Source organism: Arachis stenosperma, chromosome 2 (assembly GCF_014773155.1).
Source record: "Arachis stenosperma cultivar V10309 chromosome 2, arast.V10309.gnm1.PFL2, whole genome shotgun sequence".
Lineage (NCBI taxonomy): Eukaryota > Viridiplantae > Streptophyta > Magnoliopsida > Fabales > Fabaceae > Arachis > Arachis stenosperma.
In genome coordinates, this window is record NC_080378.1 from 48,860,410 (window position 1) to 48,865,765 (window position 5,356).

The 5,356-nt window shown below is 39.0% G+C and overlaps 1 non-coding gene across 1 annotated transcript; it reads left to right on the forward strand.

The window, feature by feature from the left end:
* Nucleotides 1–3,808: 3,808 nt before the first annotated feature.
* On the forward strand, nucleotides 3,809–3,916 carry LOC130964764 (small nucleolar RNA R71). Its single transcript, XR_009080838.1, has one exon. It is a non-coding gene; the product is annotated as a small nucleolar RNA R71 (small nucleolar RNA).
* The last annotated feature ends 1,440 nt before the right edge of the window (nucleotides 3,917–5,356 follow it).

The window sequence follows — 5,356 nt, forward strand, 5'->3', positions numbered from 1 at the left end:
ATACCTGAAATCACAGAAAAACACACAAACTCATAGTAAAGTCCAGAAAAGTGAATTTTAGTTAAAAACTAATAAAAATATAATAAAAACTCAACTCAAACTACTAAAAACATACTAAAAACAATGCCAAAAAGCGTACAAATTATCCGCTCATCACAACACCAAACTTAAATTGTTGCTTGTCCCCAAGCAACTGAAAATCAAATAAGATAAAAAGAAGAGAATATACTATAGACTCCAAATCATCAATGAAACATAGCTCCAAATTAGATGAGCGGGACTAGTAGCTTTTTGCCTCCGAACAGTTTTGGCATCTCACTTTATCCCTTGAAATTCAGAATGATTGGCTTCTTTAGGAACTCAGAATCCAGATAGTGTTATTGATTCTCTTAGTTAAGTATGATGATTCTTGAACACAGCTACTTTATGAGTCTTGGCCGTGGCCCAAAGCACTCTGTCTTCCAGTATTACCACCGGATACATACATGCCACAGACACATAATTGGGTGAACCTTTTCAGATTGTGACTCAGCTTTGCTAGAGTCCCCAATTAGAGGTGTCCAGGGTTCTTAAGCACACTCTTTTTGCCTTGGATCACAACTTTATTTCTTTGTTTTTTTTTTCTTTCTTTTTCCTTTTCTCTTTCTCTCTTTTTTTTTCGTTTTTCTCCTTCTCTTTTTTTTTTGTATTCACTGCTTTTTCTTGCTTCAAGAATCATTTTAATGATTTTTCAGATCCTCAGTAACATGTCTCCTTTTTTATCATTCTTTCAAGAGCCAACAATTTTAACATTCATGAACAACAAATTCAAAAGACATATGCACTGTTCAAGCATACATTCAGAAAACAAAAAGTATTGCCACCACATCAAACTAATTAAGCTAGTTTTAAAGATGAATTTGAAATCCTGTACTTCTTGTTTTTTTGTGATAAAAACAGTTTTCATTTAAGAAAGGTGATGGATTCATATTCATAGCTTTAAGGCATAGACACTAAGACACTAATGATCATAAGACACAAACATGGATAAACATAAAGCACTAAAATTCAAAAAACAGAAAATAAAGAACAAGGAGATTAAAGAACGGGTCCACCTTGGTGATGGCGGCTCTTTCTTCTTCTTGAAGATCCTATGGAGTGCTTGAGCTCCTCAATGTCTCTTCCTTGTCTTTGTTGCTCCTCTCTCATGATTCTTTGATCTTCTCTAATTTCATGGAGGATGATGGAGTGTTCTTGGTGCTCCACCCTTAGTTGTCCCATGTTGGAACTTAATTCTCCTAGGGAGGTGTTCAGTTGCTCCCAATAGTCTTGTGGAGGAAAGTGCATCCCTTGAGGTATCTCAGGGATTTCTTGATGAGAGGGGTCTCTTGTTTGCTCCATCTTCTTCTTAGTGATGGGCTTGAGGTCATGCCTTCTCAGTTGAACCGACTTTGGATGCCATAAATGGTTATGGAAAAACAAAAAGCAATGCTTTTACCACACCAAACTTAAAAGGTTTGCTCGTCCTCGAGCAAAAGAAGAAAGAAGAGAGTAGAAGAAGAAGGAATGAGGAAGAAGGGAATGGCTTTGTGTTTCGGCCATTATGGGTGGGTAAGTGGTTTGAATTTGAATGGTGAGGTAGGTGGGTTTTATGAAGGTGAGTGGTGAAGAGAAAGATGGGATTTGATAGGTGAGGGGTTTGTGGGGATCCTGTGGGGTCCACAGATCCTTAGGTGTCAAGGAAAAGTCATCCCTGCACCAAATGGCATCAAAAATCACGTTTTGAGCCAATTCTGGCATTAAACGCCTGGCTGGTGCCCATTTCTGGCGTTTAACGCCAGTCTGGTGCCCCTTTCTGGCGTTAAACGCCCAGAATGGTGCCAGACTGGGCGTTAAACGCCCAATTGCTAGCCTCACTGGCGTTTAAACGCCAGTGAGTTCTTCCTCCAGGGTGTGCTGTTTTTCTTCCTGTTTTTCATTTTGTTTTTGCTTTTTCAATGGATTTTGTGACTTCTTATGATCATCAACCTACAAAAAACATAAAATAACAAAGAGAAATAGATAAAATATAATCATTGGGTTGCCTCCCAACAAGCGCTTCTTTAGTGTCAGTAGCTTGACAGATGGCTCTCATGGAGCCTCACAAATGATCAGAGCAATGTTGGAACCTCCCAACACCAAACTTAGAGTTTGAATGTGGGGGTTCAACACCAAACTTAGAGTTTGGTTGTGGCCTCCCAACACCAAACTTAGAGTTTGACTGTGGGGGCTCTGTTTGTCTCTAATTTGAGGGAAGCTCTTCAAGCTTCCTCTCCATGGTGACAGATGGATATCCTTGAGCCTTAAACACCAAGGATTTTTCATTCACTTGAATGATCAGTTCACCTCTATCAACATCAATCACAGCCTTTGCTGTGGCTAGGAAGGGTCTGCCAAGGATGATGCATTCATCCATGCATTTCCCAGTCTCTAGGACTATGAAATCAGTAGGGATGTAATGGTCTTCAACTTTTACCAAAACATTCTCTACAAGTCCATGAGTTTGTTTTCTTGAGTTGTCTGCCATCTCCAATGAGATTCTTGCAGCTTGTACCTCAAAGATCCCTAGCTTCTCCATTACAGAGAGAGGCATGAGGTTCACACTTGACCCTAAGTCACACAGGGCCTTCTTGAAGGTCATGGTGCCTATGGTACAAGGTATTGAAAACTTCCCAGGATCTTGTCTCTTTTGAGGTAATTTCTGCCTAGACAAGTCATCCAGTTCTTTGGTGAGCAAAGGGGGTTCATCCTCCCAAGTCTCATTTCCAAATAACTTGTCATTTAGCTTCATGATTGCTCCAAGGTATTTAGCAACTTGCTCTTTAGTGACATACTCATCCTCTTCAGAGGAAGAATACTCATCAGAGCTCATGAATGGCAGAAGTAAGTCCAATGGAATCTCTATGGTCTCATTTTGAGCCTTAGATTCCCATGGTTCCTCATTAGGGAACTCAGAGGAGGCTAGTGCACGCCCATTGAGGTCTTCCTCAGTGGCGTCCACCTCCTCTCTTTCCTCTCCAAATTCGGCCATGGTTATGGCTTTGCACTCTCCTTTTGGATTTTCTTCTGTATTGCTTGGAAGAGTACTTGGAGGGAGTTCAGTAATTTTCTTACTCAGCTGTCCCACTTGTGCCTCCAGATTCCTAATGGAGGACCTTGTTTCAGTCATGAAACTTTGAGTGGTTTTGATTAGATCAGAGACCATGGTTGCTAAGTCAGAGGGGTTCTGCTTAGAATTCTCTATCTGTTGCTGAGAAGATGATGGAAAAGGCTTGCCATTGCTAAACCTGTTTCTTCCACCATTATTGTTATTGAAACCTTGTTGAGGTCTCTCTTGATTCTTCCATGAGAGATTTGGGTGATTTCTCCATGAAGAATTATAGGTCTTTCCATAGGGTTCTCCCATGTAATTCACCTCTTCCATTGAAGGGTTCTCAGGATCATAAGCTTCTTCTTCATGTGAAGCATCCTTAGTACTGCTTGGTGCATTTTGCATTCCAGACAGACTTTGAGAAATCAAATTGACTTGTTGAGTCAATATTTTATTCTGAACCAAAATGGCATTCAGAGCATCAATCTCAAGAACTCCTTTCTTCTGATTAGTCCCTTTGTTCACAGGATTTCTTTCAGAAGTGTACATGAATTGGTTATTTGCAACCATTTCAATGAGCTCTTGAGCCTCTGTAGGCGTCTTCTTCAGATGAAGAGATCCTCCAGCAGAGCTATCCAAAGACATCTTGGACAGTTCAGAGAGACCATCATAGAAAATACCTATGATGCTCCATTCAGAAAGCATGTCAGAAGGACATTTTCTGATTAATTGTTTGTATCTTTCCCAAGCTTCATAGAGGGATTCTCCATCCTTCTGTCTGAAGGTTTGGACTTCCACTCTAAGCTTACTCCATTTTTGAGGTGGAAAGAACTTTGCCAAGAAGGCATTGACTAGCTTTTCCCAAGAGTCCAGGCTATCTTTAGGTTGTGAGTCCAACCATATTCTAGCTCTGTCTCTTACAGCAAAAGGGAATAGCATCAGTCTGTAGACCTCAGGGTCAACCCCATTAGTCTTGACTGTGTCACAGATTTGCAAGAACTCAGCTAAAAACTGATGAGGATCTTCCATTGGAAGTTCATAGAATTTGCAATTCTGTTGCATTAGAGAAACTAATTGAGGCTTAAGCTCAAAGTTGTTTGCTCCAATGGCAGGGATAGAGATGCTTCTCCCATAGAAGTCGGGAGTAGGTGCAGTAAAGTCACCCAGCACCTTCCTTGCATTGTTGGCATTGTTGTTGTTTTCGGCTGCCATGTGTTCTTCTTCTTTGAAGAATTCGGTCAGGTCCTTTAAAGAGGGTTGTGCTTTGGCTTCTCTTAGCTTTCGCTTCAAGGTCCTCTCAGGTTCAGGATCAGCTTCAACTAGAATGCCTTTGTCTTTGTTCCTGCTCATATGAAAGAGAAGAGAACAAGAAAATGTGGAATCCTCTATGTCACAGTATAGAGATTCCTTGAAGTGTCAGAGAAAAAGAAGAGTAGAAGACAGAAGTAGAAAATTCGAACTTATAAAAGAAGATGGAGTTCAAATTTTGCATTAAGGGATAGTGTTAGTCCATAAACAGAAGGATGTGAGAAGAAGGGAAGTAATTTTCGAAAATTAAGTAAAAGATTTTGAAAAATTTTTGAAAAACACTAATTGATTTTCGAAAATAAGAGTGGGAAAGAAATCAAGTGATTTTTGAAAAAGATTTTGAAATTAGAAGTTAAAAAGATTTGATTGAAAACTATTTTGAAAAAGATGTGGTTAAGAAGATATGATTGGTTTAAAAAAAATGTGATTGAGAAAATATGATTTGAAAACAATTTGAAAAGATATGATTTTAAAAATTAATGACTTGCCTAACAAGAAAAGATATGATTCAAACATAAAACCTTTCTCAACAGAAAAGGCAAAAAAAATGTTCAATCAAATCATTAATTGTTAGTAAGTATCTTTGAAAAAGGAAAGAAATTGATTTTGAAAACATTTGATTGAAAAGATATGATTTGAAAAAGATTTGATTTTGAAAAACTTTGAAAACTTGAAAAAAAATTGATTTGAAAAACAAAATCTTCCCCCTTGTGCCATCCTGGCGTTAAACGCCCAGAATGGTGCACATTCTGGCGTTTAACGCCCAAAACTATACCCTTTTGGGCGTTAAACGCCCAACCAGGCACCCTGGCTGGCGTTTAAACGCCAGTCTGTCTTCTTCACTGAGCATTTTTGAATGCTCAGCTTTTTCTGTGTGATTCCTCTGCAGTATGTTCTGAATCTTCAATTCTCTGTATTATTGACTTGAAAAGACACAAA